General features: G+C 37.1%; 1 protein-coding gene across 2 annotated transcripts in view; it reads right to left on the reverse strand.

The window, feature by feature from the left end:
• The window catches only part of lsamp (limbic system associated membrane protein), a 725,983-nt gene that overhangs the window by 22,201 nt on the left and 690,080 nt on the right, over positions 1-13,702 (reverse strand). The window lies entirely within an intron of this gene.

Here is a 13,702-nt window from a genome sequence, read left to right on the forward strand (position 1 = left end):
AACTTTTAGCCACTTCACAAACCAGTGGAAAACTAACAGAGCAAATGAACAAACATTCCCACTGGTAGCATGATGGCGTGGTAATGTTTTTCTTTAGCAAGGACAGGAAAGCTCGTCAGAGTTCATGAGAAGATGGATGCAACTGAATACAAGTGTGAAAAGTGTGAAACAATGAATTACATAGAACCAGAGATTCCCTGGTTTTAGATGTTCGAATGGTCCAGTGAAAGTCCAGACAAACAGAATTTAATCAGTTGCAATACTTGAAAAGTATTTTAAGCAGATCTTAATTCAATTTAACTGAGGTGGAGCAAAAAATCTGCAAATATGGTACAGACACAACAGCAGGTCTGTGACTAAGTACAGAAAAAGGTGATTCTTTCAAAATTTGAAAAAAAGAAAAAAAAAAGCTTGGGAACTCTATACCGTTTCCCAAACTTCTTAGTCGTGGTGAGTAATATTGAAAAACTCCTTTATGTTCTTAAAATGACAAAATGTGAAAATGTTCAATGAGCATGAATACTTTTGATAGAATCTATAAGATGGAGATTTTGATGGTTTAAAACCCTGAAACTCAAGTTTTTTCAGAGTTACTTCAATAAAAAGTGATAATTTCACAGTTTGTGGTGAGATCAGATAGGATGGTGTCAGCATGAAGATGTCAAATTGTTTTGTGCACATGATGGAGGACACCACTCTTGAACAATGACATAGTCTTGTCTCCCCTTGTTGTCATGAAACTCATGACACACACATCAAGCCACTAACGCATTGGTCTGAAAAATAAAAAGAGTTTCTATGGATAGGGTGAAACATCCACACACACACACACCCACACACGCTGACAGTCACTAGATGTATGCAAAGCTGATGTGCTGGAGAGGTTTATTGATTTCTCATAGCTGAATAAAGAACGTCTTATACAGACCCCTAAACTGCACACATTCATGTTGTTTCACTCGAGTAGCAATTCAGATTCATTCAGTTGATATTAGAAATCTTGACTGAATGTTTTCAATCATTTGTAGCTGATTTTTTAATAGCTTCTTTGTAGTAAACTAGCAAAATGTAGAGATCTGCAAATGTCAGACAGAAGGGGACAGAGGGCAAAGTAAACCAGAGCTACTGCAGTAAGAAATCTGAGTACTTGTTTCATGTTCAATCCAGCTAATTACTCACTTTAAGCACAGTAGTTCTGCTTCCTTGACATTTGATAAAAATACTGTGTTATAAAGTCAATGTTTAAAGAAAAGTCTGATTCTAATAAGACTGTATTTCTTCCAAAGCTGTGACATATTAGAGATAGTTAGGTGGGTCAGAAGGCTTAGGTGAGATCTTTCTTCATGATTTGCCATGTAAACTGCACTCAATGAATGATCTTGATCCAAAAATACCATTTAACGTTAAGACCTTACATCATTATTTGTGATATGACGATCAGCGTGTTTTATGAGTGAAATGGCAACATTTAACTGAGATCTGATAAAAACTCTACTTGTGATCTATAGATATCCATTCTGGATATATTTAACCTGTTAGAAAAATAATTTTTTACAACTGCTGAGGCTTAGTAAGTAAGAATCTCTTTGTGATCCATGTACAGCAGTGTAGATCTCATGGTGTTTCTCAGAAGATACAATTATCTGCATAGAGCATAGGAGATGGTCTGCAAGGAACCAGGAAATTTAATAATGGCTATAACACCGACTGATACTTCTCAATCCAAGAAAATAAGAAAATTACACTATGGAATTATTTGATTTAGGATTTATCAAAGCTGGAAAACTATATTGCCAGAGCAGTAGAGAAGGAATGGGTTTCCTTTAAGGGGGTGAAATAACCACAAACAAAAGGCAAAAAAATGGTTGATTTCAATGGACACTAATACTCTGGCTTTGGCTGTGTTAGTTCATAAAACTCATAAAACACCCCTATAACCACAACCCTAAAATGTCAGTCAGCTTGACTTTTCTACATGCCTTCAGATAATATCTCTAAAATAAGGTGCTGCCTTAGGGACTGAAGCAGCAAAAATCTAAGCTTAATGATAAAATGGAGGTCAGCTGATAAAATATCATTTCATGCTGATTGAAAGATCAGCCGGATCAGGATCAAAGTTTGCAGCACATCAGTCACTTCTCTCTGGATGAACTGTCAGACTAACATGATCAGGGAGGTTAAATTGAAAATCTGTTGCCATGGAAATTCTATTGAAGTCCAATCTCGTCTTCAGCACTTTAGCTTGGTGCTGGATAAGAACGGGAAAGGACCAGGTGATCACCAAGATCAAAGCACAGAAATAGAAAAGACAGAGAGGGAAGATAATCTAAATCAGAAACGATGAGAAAGTTGGGGAAAAAAGCAATACGTTTACTCTTAGTAACTCAGTTTGCAAAGAGAGAATATTATCAATCATGACATAGGTGGGAAAACATGTAATGTCCAAAGAAACATTCAGTTACTAAATTTCAGCTGTGTTTTCTTTTCCGACCAGGGAATACAACTGCCTGACGCACATAATCAATGCCTAAAGGTGTCTTTCTAATTAAGAGTAATGAAGATAGATTGCTTAATCTAGTCTGTAAGGGACGCTGATTTGAGTTTGTGTACAGCACTGATAATACACATACGTACATGTCTATGCGGCATGAGGAGGTGTGTGGTGAGCACACAGAGCTTTCATGCATGAGCTGATGTGAAGACAAACTTCCTTGCAGGTTTGCATGAACCACCAAATGTAGTTGCTGGTTCAAAGTATGCACATTAAACCCCCATCCCATGAATTCTGCTCTTGCACCATATGTCACGTTACATCATCACATTTCCATGCTAATCAGGGTGGAGAAAAGTGAGTAAGTGTCAGAAAAAGGAAGAGCACAAAAGCCAAGGCAGAGGGGAGTGAAAAGATTGGTTTTTAGTCCATATGGTCTTCCAAAAGAGGCAGACCACATCACTAATTATCTGTTTATGCTGATGTTAACCAACTGTAAACAGTATTCATACCACTTGAACTTTTCACATTTGTTACATTACAACCAAAACAAATTACACTTATTTTTTTTATTTTGTGACAGACCAATGCCATCAAGTATATGTATATATATATAGGGTCATCACTTTTCTTCATAAATATTATTTATAAATCAAGAAATTTTGAAGTGCATAAAGTTCCGGCATTTATTTAATCTGATACAATTTATTAGTAATTTGTCAGATAGAGAGCATTACTGACCAAACAACATCATGAATATCAACTTTGTGCAGAATTCTGAAGCCGATTCTGAAGCCGGTTTGGAATAAGAAATTATTCCAAACTTTGTTCAAATAGCTAAAAAAAATGCAAAGAACAGGACAAAAGTGACAAAGTGATGGTCGTCCACCTGAACCCACTGGGCATGGAGAACATAAATCACAAAAGCAGAAAAGAACTCACATGGTGACTTGGGAGGTGCTGCACAGATAAAATTTGTTGTTGGGAGAATCTGTCAATAATTTTAGTTGTGAACTCTACAAATTTGGCCTTTAAAAAGTACAATATCAACAAGAAAGTTTTGATTGAAGGAAAGTCAATAGAAGTTTGGTTTGCAGTTTGAAAAAAGCCATTTGGAAGACACAACAAACAGTATACAATCTGGACAGATGAAACTGAAATTGAAGTTTTGGGCCTACAAGCCACATGCTATGTGTTAACAAACTGTAGTACTACACAGCACTGATTAGCAGTTGATGTGGGGGGGAAAACCTGTTAGAGACTTCAAAAGACCTGAGAGTTTGAAGTTTACTGTCAGCATGACATACAGCCAGAACTCAAATGAGTCCTTATTCAAACTCAATTCAATATAAAAAAAACCTTTACTTATTCAAAGGGAAATTAAATGTTGCAACAATCCTGAAGAGAATTCTGACTGAAGACAGTCCCATGAGTATCATTACATGCTGACAACTCAAATATCAGAGCAGCAGGGACAATACTTCAAAATAGCATGTACTGAATGTCACCAACACTTGTTGTCAAGCACTGCTGATCCATCACATTTGTTTTTACCACTAAATCTCTGTCCTGTATGATTAGAAAGCTAGGTAGAGAGAGACTGGAGTCGGGGGATAAGATCGTTGCCCATTAGGACAGATGGAAGAAATGGTTTGAACATCCTCCTTCTATCTGCTCCGTTGGATCTGCTATGCTTCCATTAACTGTGCTTTGAAACTCCTCAGAAATCTGGGGTCATAGTACAGGTGTTATCTGAGCCTTTAAGATGCTAATCATGTGCTCCCAGTTGTAAAAACAACCTTGTTGCCACAACTGTCCAAAACTAAAAAAGTAAGATCAAAAATTCATCCAGGTACACAACAGCCAAAACCAGAGGAAGAAATTGTCGTAAGAAGCAGTGCCTCAACCAAAAAAAAGGATGGATAAAACGCTGTTTCAGTAAGAAGAATGAGAAAAAATTTAATTATATGAATTTGATCAAATAAACTTGCAGTTGTAACATGAAATCCCTCTCCTCATAAAGTTCAAGTGATATAACTCATTTTTTAAGGCACTGTATGACTCAGATGTGAATGAAAACTCACTGATTTACAACTAGAGTAAACATTACACTTGGTTATCATCAGCATAGCATAATTAGTGACATGTTTGCAATTGAATCCTAATTACCAAGGAAAGTAAGGGTGTGAAGGTGGTGAGAATTGAAGTGCTGTTATATATAATTCTGCAATGTGATCATTTAAAAGTCATGTGCTAAATAAATGATGATAAATTTAACTTGAACTGAAAATGTATTTTCAGATGCAGTGCAGATGTACAGTATGTGCCCATATATCACAAACTGCATCAAATCTACATAATTAGCCATCAAACTGTGGCAACTGAAATTTTTTGCTACTATCAGTTTAGTATGTTGTTTACAAATCACTCCAGACAATAATAAATCTGTGAAAGGGCAAATAAATAATTAAGATCACAATTATGTTTGTGGTTTATAGAATCTATGTATCCAAATCAATATGAAAATGTTGGACAGGTGGGTGCTGTGGTGGCGCAGGGGCGGGGCACGGCCACATATTGAGGCCTTAGTCCTCTTGGCGGTGGTCAAAGGTTCAATTCCCGACCTGGAGACATTTGCCACATGTCTTCCCCCTCTCTCATTACCCTCTTTCCTGTTGGACTACTTTCCAAAGGCCAGAAAGGCCACTAGAGCCAACAAAACCTTTAAAAAGAAAATGTTGGACAGGAAACCCCAGCTCTTCTCATCTTCTGAAATTACACATTCATGGTGCATGCTTTAGAAAACATTTACAACCCAAAGCAGGGAGATAATCTGAAGCGTGTTGCAAATGCTGAACAATGCAATTATTTTTCACAACATGATGTGTCCTCTTTTTAATATTTGCTTTTTAATTCTAAATGGGTCGTCAGAATCCACAACAGGTTCATATCAGCATGGAATCCTTATCTCATATCTGATGCTCTCCAGAATATCCAGATTCTTTTTCCCACAGTGTAATGCTTAGTTTCTTTTTTCCCATCTTTTGATAATGCAGTCTCTCAGCGAAGAGGAGCTATCTGCATTATCACACTCAGGCCCCTACAAGCCACCACAAAAGCTTCTCCAACACTACAAAGATTACATCTTTGCTCCAATTGTTCAGACTGTTTTTTTTTTTTTGTCTAAATTCTCTTTGAAATCGCGATTTTATTAAACCAAAGCAATGTCTTTCTCTTTCTATAAACATTAACTTTACTTTTTGCTTTACACATCCCCCCAGTGTTAACATGCTGACTGAAAGTTTGACATTTTAAACTGTATGATTGTATCGTCACTTTCTTTTAGAATTTAGCCAAAAATAATGATAATGAGAAAAAAGTATTGTAGACAGAAATATTTACAAAATAATCATACATAAAACATTAAATGCTAGTAAAATAGGAAGCGTTTATGAAATTTTATGAAATCAGATGGCATTTTCTAATTATACGTCATTTCCATAAACCAGACATACAGTATGTTGGACATTTAAAATAAGGTTCTACACATTCTTAATTTCTGAAAAGTTATGAACATGTAAAGATATGTGGAACCAGTTTGTTTAAAGAACACAGTTATTGATGCACAGCATATGAATTATTACCTGTCTTTAGTGTTAAGAGGCACTTTTGTATTAAAGAGTATACACATAATTCATAAACCAAGGATGTGCTTCAGAATATTTTTTGTGTCCACAAAGGACATTAAAGCAAGACTAGATCCTCAGTGAACAAAGGCAAACACTAGACTGTTTGAAACACAATATAAGATAATTCTAAGTATTACTTCAATCACAACAGGAGTGTTTATGCCAAAGATCTTGTCAGGACAAGAAACCCATATCCTTTCTGATGCATAGCTGTGCAAATATTGGAAGAAATAAAATTGTATCTTTTCAGTGTGAATAAAGTTCAGGGCACATCCTCAGATTCAGAATGAAAAATATGGATTTTAGATGGCCTTGTAAAAGCCCAACTGATTTTAATTACAAATCACATTCATGTTGTGTTGAGTTTTAAAATCACGCAGAACATGTAAGAGCAGCTTAAATATTTTGAGCTTCACTGAATGTGGAAGAGTCATCAAAAATCTCAGAAATGTCTACGAAGGACAAAAATTATGGAAATTGGTTAATAAGAACTGCTTCACAGGCCAAGGCTGTACTTACTTTTCTATTCAACTTAATGGAAAATCTGCTGCTATTCATGTTGCATGTTTCACAAGGTTCCTTTCCAAACTAATTTATGAATTTACTGTTATTTGTGGATTCTCCTTTGACAAAGTGAGTTTTTTCCCAGATTTTTGAAAAACTACTTTTCATTTCATAAATGCTACTTACAGAAAACTTTAAAAAAATTATTTCCGATTTAAACACTCACAAATACGCATCTCTTTAATAAAAATTTGTTGTCACAAGTTACAGTTTGAACAACCTCTAACAGCAGTGCCACCTCTTGTGTATGTAAACTAAAGTTTAAAGTTCTCGCTTATATAATCTCGCTTAACTAATTAGGCGATTAGTTAAGAAATACAAGATGGAGTATTTCTTGTATTTGCTATGGATTTGGAAAAAACAGTTTTGAACTTTACTTGTTGGACTCCAGAACAATCTGAGGTGGAAAGTCTTGTTTCAGGTGTTGTTGAAAGGTAATACTTCAAATCCGAGTGTCCCTTTGGGTGGAAGTGCTCAAAGTCAGAAGCACATGATATGAAAACAGCAAACTGTAATTGGAAACCATGTGATGGATGAGAATTACAGGAAACATCTTTGAATGATTAGGTTGTACGGTAAGCAGCACTACAGCACACCTACAGAAAAATGATGGCATGAATGAGGCACATTAGCCAGTCTGTCTTCCTGTCCATTACCATCTGAAAGCTTGTTGAAATTGCCTTGAAAATTATATAAAAGTCATGAGTTTATTACTTTTTTGCTCACACTACAGAATGTGAATGTCCTCATGAAAGCACATAAACTCTCTGTGATTACTTTAAGAAAACAAAAGTCCTGAACAGTGCTCCATGCTGGTGGTTTACTCCTTCTCGGACACTAAGAGCTGCCCTTTCCCCATCCATTGAATATTTGAAAGCCTTTTGAAAATGCAGTCGCAGCCTTAGGAGGGGATCTGTGAAGAGCTTAGCATAGACACAGTACACTTTTACAAATGCCTGCTGGATACAGATTTGCATTGCACTGGAAATTTCAAGTTGGCAGGAACAAAAAACTTTTCCATGTGAATTCAAGTACTCTATAGGGCTGACTGAGAGAGGCCATCTTGGATGGGAACAGGAACCGTGTTGTATATGTCCAAGCATTTTCCTGCAGAGTGGACCAGATAAGGGAGGAAAAGGGGATCGGGGCAGAGCAACGAGTTGTGCTCTTTTGCATTTCCTCATGCTTTATTCATTGCATCTCTTTACCACAGCGCGAAACATTACATTTATTTTCCAAATGCTAATTTATGTTAAACAGATGTTTGAGAAACTTCAGAGTCAAAGACCCCGGGACATTTATTTTTATTTGTCTGCATCCTTATGATGGTGTGTGGGCGTGTGTGTGTGTGTTGGTGTCTGCATACAAGAACATGCCCATCATTATTCAATGAGACCTTCAATATTGGTGTCTATTCAAGTATTGTGTATGACTTTTGATGGCAACAGACATCTCAAATGTTTGAAAATATTCTGTGCAAAATGCCACTAAAATATCCTTACAAACATATATTTTTTGTGCTTAATTGCCCGATTTCCTTCATGAATGTCAACAATACTGAACAACTGGAAAGAAAAACTGGGTCAGAAAAGCAGAACTTCCCCTTCTATTCACAGACCATTTGCTACCACAGTAACTGGGAGTGCAGAAACAACACAAGTGTAGGAGCCAAAAACAAGTCTACTTTTTATTTGCTGCTCCTGCTGCCACACTACAGATGTGATCAGAGAAACACCAAAACCAATCTCTTTTCTTCTCAGACCTTTGTTTTATACTGAGACAGCCCTACACTGTCGCTCACTAGAGTGTTGTTCATGCTGTAGAAGTATGTGAGGCTTCAAAAGGAGATTAATTGATAAAGTACAATAAGGTCGAGCCACTGAATTCCCTCTAAGTGAAGTTGGGTTGTCCGCTATTGCTTCAAATCAGCTGACAAACAAAGCTGTCCTATTGTTGTTGGAGGTCTTCTTATTACAGTCTTGATAAATTTAATGAGCTTATGTTTACCATGGGGAAGAAAGCTCTGGGTTAAGCACGGAGAGCACACTGAGCCACAGAGGATCACTGCTTACTCTTCTGTTATGGTCTTTATCTGCCATATCCCCTCTCCTTTGTCTGCAACAAATGAGCATGAGGCCACATGTGGTGACTTATTACTGAGATTTCTTTTTTCTCTTTACGTCAATAAATCCAAGTTTGGCTTTAAATTTCAGCAGAAAGGTGCTTGTAAAGACAGAAATATGACTGTGGAAGAATCTACCCCTGGCATATTCATACATTTCTCTGGTTTGTGATAGTATGCTCTCTGTCATACTCAGATGATTAGCTGGAAGCCCCTGTGCTGATGCAGAACTTTTCCTGCAGTAACACAGACAAAAAGAAGAAGTCCAAAGCATTGTCTACAGAGAATATTATTATACAGGAAAAATAGTTATCTTGGGACTACAAAAGACAGCATTATCTTACAGACAGACTGAATATGAGCAGCCTCATTATCTAAACAAAATCCACCAATCAGGAAACTTTGTAAATAGGAGGTTTTGCACTTTGATCAAAGTTGTAGAAGATAAATTATTTTTGAATTTCTTTTCTTTACTGCTAACTTTATCTCATTTTGTTAAAGTCCACCTTAGCAAAAAACACAATTTTCTAAAACAAAGTTCTCACATTTTATAAAAAGACCTGAAATGACAACCAAAAGTAATTTTTTTTCTAAATTCTTCACATTGAAAACCATCTTGACATGGAACGTGAAATCAAAACAAAATTTAAAAAATATGTTTATTTCTATAGAAGATTTGGCTGTAACGACTAATAACCATACATGATCATGTGTTTTTGATCATGTATCATGTAACCAAAAAACATAACTATACAATAACTTTCCAATGACTCGTATTGTTAGAATAAAAATGTTCTAATTCCCTTCTTTAGAAAACTATTTCAACTTTATTGTACCATGCCCAAACCATTTTGATTTTATGTTCAAACAAGTTATTTCAGTATCTGAAGTTTTTGGCCAGTTTCTCCATACTGTTCCTTTATTTAATCAGGTAAACCCCGTTGAGATCTAGATCTCATTTTCAAGAGGGACCTGGGCAAAAAAATTTGCAATGCATAGCAACCTGGTTACAAGATAGAAACAATTAATACATATGCACAAGTATAAAACAATAAAAACAATTTAAAAACAATGACACTGTTTCATAGAATCTTGTTGCCTATCTTTAAGAACTGCTCGAAATAAGTCCAGTGAAATCATTTCCGACATCTTAAGTTCAGACTGCAACTGATTCCATGCTGTGGGGGCCAACACACTGAATGCCTGTTACTGTAATCCATGCATCTGAAAATTGTTCTCTCTGCTAATTCTAAAAGAAAACAGATCATTCTTCATGGACGGTGTGGAAAAAGAACAGCATCTAGTTTTGTTTTTGTTTTCTTTTTTGTCAAGGTCCACCATTTATGAAATATATATTACCTCAGTCTACGCTAGGACTGCTTCATTCATCAATTTTTTTATTATCTTGTTTTAGCCTCAGAGGAATAGAATTACAGTTTGTCATCGTCAGAGATGAGAGAAAAGGATACAGCACCTGAGGTAAGTGTGTATGCTGGAGAAAAAACAGTGTTTTCATTTGGCTAAGTAATGATTTGTCATGTAAATAATATCTGTTTTGCAGAACAGCTGCCATCTTCAAAGTATTTACATAATATGCTGAGATATGAAGCTCATATGAAAGTTCTTAAAACAGATTCAAAAACAGGCTTATAAATGATGGCTTGTCAACATTTGGGCTTTTCCAAATTTGAAGATTACAGCAGAGCAGAAAGATTTAAATTAGTCTGATTGCTATTATTCTGAATTTTGCCGGATCAAAGCACATATGTGAGTATGGAACATAGACAGAATGCAGACAAATTTAGAAATAAGCAACATTATCTAGATTTGGCCTTCTACTAAACCACTGCTGCCAGAGCTTTTGTATTAGCTGAAAATGTTTGCAGCTTATGGAAATAAACTCACCTATAAAAAGAAAGTAACATTTACAAGATTAAACCCCTGTTATCATACTTTGACTTTATAACCTGCTGTAAAACAGAGTGACTCATCCAAGGATATCTTCTGATTGACTGTGCAGCAAAAACACAGACAGCAGATTCCACTTTGGAGGGAAAATGCTTTTATTATTGATAAATGTGATAATGACTTTCAGTTGAAAATGAAGGGATAGTTTGTGCTGATTTTGGTTTGCTTGTTACCAGTGAGAAAATCATCATCGCAAAGGTTCACTAAAACATAGTTCGAGGAATACTGTCCTATTCCTGCACACAACATGGGCTGTGCTTCTGAAAGTGTTACCTCATTTCCTCCATTCAAATCACTGAGTTGGTTTTTCTAATCATTTCTAAAAAAATCAAGCACATGTGCAGTATGACTGTTTCCACTAACATTTGTGAAAGTATAAGTTGCTCTGATGAGATCAGTGAATTCCAGCCTTGTGCCGTTATTGAATGCCACCTGTGCAAGAAGTCCAGTTGTGAATCTCCCTTCCTGCCCAATGGCTACAGAACACGGTCAGTTTCATGTAGTCTTACACCTCTCTCAGAGGCAACATTAACTTTTTTTTTAACTCTGTTAAAACAGACCACACATGCAGGGGTGACTCTGTCGCTGGTTCACCAAATGTCCTTTTCTTTTGTCTCTTTTAACAGAAACTGACTGCTGCAGACTGAGAACACCCAACATAAGCTGCAGATGAAGAGATGCTCTGATCCAGTTGACTATGATCTACAGTGAAAATGTCACCGGTAAAACTTGTTAAAATCCATATGTTTGCCCATTTTTCCTGTTTTTAATATTCACTTTCTACACAAAACCGCCTCCATTTCCTGTCTAATATATCCGAACCACTAACAGGTGCTGTGATTAGGAGGTAAATAGAATTATTCACTTGACCTCTTCGTGGTCATAATGTTATGCCTAATCGATGTACACTCAAGAGAGGCACATGGAGACACATGGTCTCCCTAAGTTAAGTTATCCCTTATCCAAGTTATGAAAATGCCATTAGTATGAAGATGTCCCATCAGGAGTCTCTAGACAGCTCGAATCCTTCCGGGAATACTTTCCTGGGCATATCTCAGTAAAGTTGCTGGGCAAATGCACATCTTCCCTTCACAATTTACAGCTAACCCTCATTTGTGGAGGAGAGAGCTATCTAACACATCACTTGAGATCTCCCACTGGTGATCATTAATTTGAGTGCTGCTGTGTGTGGAGGCCAGAGAATATGATTCACACCGATTCTATGCTTACCGCACCACTTATTGATACAGAACAATTTGTGTCATTTCTTCATTCAAATTTCTTCTGGTGTTTTATTTTTTAATTACAGATAAGCTCCTCAATATAACCAGAGCAGCAGCAGAAGAGTGGCACATGAGATCCATCTTCTTAGTCATAAGATAAAGTTGTCCTATGTGTTTTCTGTTCTTCTCTGTTTCCTCTTATCCGTTAGCTTGCACACCCTTAAGTCATGAGCTCTCGTCTCCTTTAGGCTACAGCCTCCCTCAGGGCCTCTGTGACTTTAGGCGTTTTGGGAAAAGTGCTTATGGCCAGGAAATAAAAAAAAAAAAGTGCAGAATTTTTGCACAGTTGTGAGTTTAAAAAAAAAAGTATGAGCTGCAATTTTTAGCTGGACTGTACTTGATTGCATCTAATGAGGCAAAGCAAACATAAGGCAAGTTGTGCTTATCTTGTTTTATTACAGCATACTGATTATAGGCTGGCGGCTGATTGCGGACAAAAAACCCCACAGATACCTGCAAAGTGATGAGCCTCCCAAAGTGCTGGTGCTTAAATGATTGTGACAACACAAGCAGGGTTCAAACTCTGTGGAAAATAAACTTCCAGACAGCTGGGGATGGGGATCTGCAGCTTTGACCTGCGTCTCTCTGCGTCTCTCTGACAAGGACTTGTCATCACCTCACACTTCACTCTGACAATCAGCTGGCCTGCCTCTCTGTAACAGCTTGGTATTTAATGATAAGTTTGTATACGTGCTGTCTCCTGCCTAATCTGCTCACGCTCTCATTCTACAAGGGACAAACACTGCCTAGCCCTTACATTTATGTACTCTTGCCAGCTTCACTCCTTCCTGAGAGATAGAGAAATGCGTGCACAAGCACGCTGTTCACTTCGATGCTGTCTTTTTCTCCTGAGAGCAAGCTGAGGTGCAGAGACCGTCATACCTTAACGTTGGCAGAGATGGCAAGATGACGAATTATTGGAGAGAGGGAGTGAAAGAGAGAAGGGAGAAGAGGTAGACGTAAAGACAGCCGAGGATGGATGGCTAGACACAGGAAGAGGAGGAAAGCTTTCCTATTAAGGCGACAGTCCTGAGGAGACTGTCTTGAGGTTGGTCTTGGAACACAGCCGATAACGCCGAGGATGGTGTGGGAGGGACGTCAAGGGCATTCAGTGTCAAACCATTAAAGGACTACTCTTCCACGCGCTGTTTAAATAAAGCTTGCGACTTCAATATGCAGCAGTTTCATACAGCAGATGAATGTGAGCTGTAGTCTAAATCAATTCATTTCAACACGTTGTTGGAGTGAAAAACATCATTAGGCGTTCATGGCTTAGCATTTACAGGCAGTTGATACTATTATCCACAACTCCATAAGTGTGAAGCACAAGGACATCATTAGCAATAATCCCTGTTGATAGGCAGGTAATACTGTTAAGGGGAATATGCCTGTCATGCTTGGGTTTCCTCTTTATAATTGTTAATTGATTGAGCTGTCAAATTGTGGCACTGGAAATTTTCCTGTTGTTCTCCATAATCTAAAATACTGTGGCTTACAAAAGTATTTATATCTTTGAACATTTTATACACTTTGTCAATTTAGAGCTGCAAATTTAGGTATTTCGTTTGGATTTTAAGCGTTAGAT

This window comes from Xiphophorus couchianus, chromosome 18 (genome assembly GCF_001444195.1).
Source record: "Xiphophorus couchianus chromosome 18, X_couchianus-1.0, whole genome shotgun sequence".
Classification (NCBI taxonomy): Eukaryota; Metazoa; Chordata; class Actinopteri; order Cyprinodontiformes; family Poeciliidae; genus Xiphophorus; species Xiphophorus couchianus.